Source organism: Wyeomyia smithii, chromosome 3 (assembly GCF_029784165.1).
Source record: "Wyeomyia smithii strain HCP4-BCI-WySm-NY-G18 chromosome 3, ASM2978416v1, whole genome shotgun sequence".
NCBI classification, from domain to species: Eukaryota; Metazoa; Arthropoda; class Insecta; order Diptera; family Culicidae; genus Wyeomyia; species Wyeomyia smithii.
Window position 1 is genome coordinate 189,249,071 of NC_073696.1, and position 447 is coordinate 189,249,517.

A 447-nucleotide genomic window follows, 5' to 3' on the forward strand; every position below is an offset into this window, starting at 1 on the left:
AAGAAGCTCTAAATGTACACCCATATTATTCTTAACAATAGAATGTTAGGTTATAACGATAGCAAAATTTTATCTCTAAATTGGCTCTAGACCAGCCCTTTTCTTCAAGAATAATGAGAACAATCGAATAAGGTAATATTTTGCGCAGAAATTCAATGCATTAGCTATAGTGTGGGTGTAGCGTGGCACCACTTGCATGTGCATTAAATTTATTTTCTCTGATCATTCAACGTCTGTGTACGTCTGATTGACGTGTGTAGGAAACAAGAATCACGATATGGTTTTTTTTACTATCCCCCATTGATTTTTTTTCACATTCCCTCGGACGTCTTTTTTAATACTGCCCCTAATTTCTTAACACAATACTAAAATGAGTAGATCTTCCTCATTATACAGCAAAACTTAATTAGCGTGTGAATGTCATTTTTTTCTTTCGTTTTTTTCGAG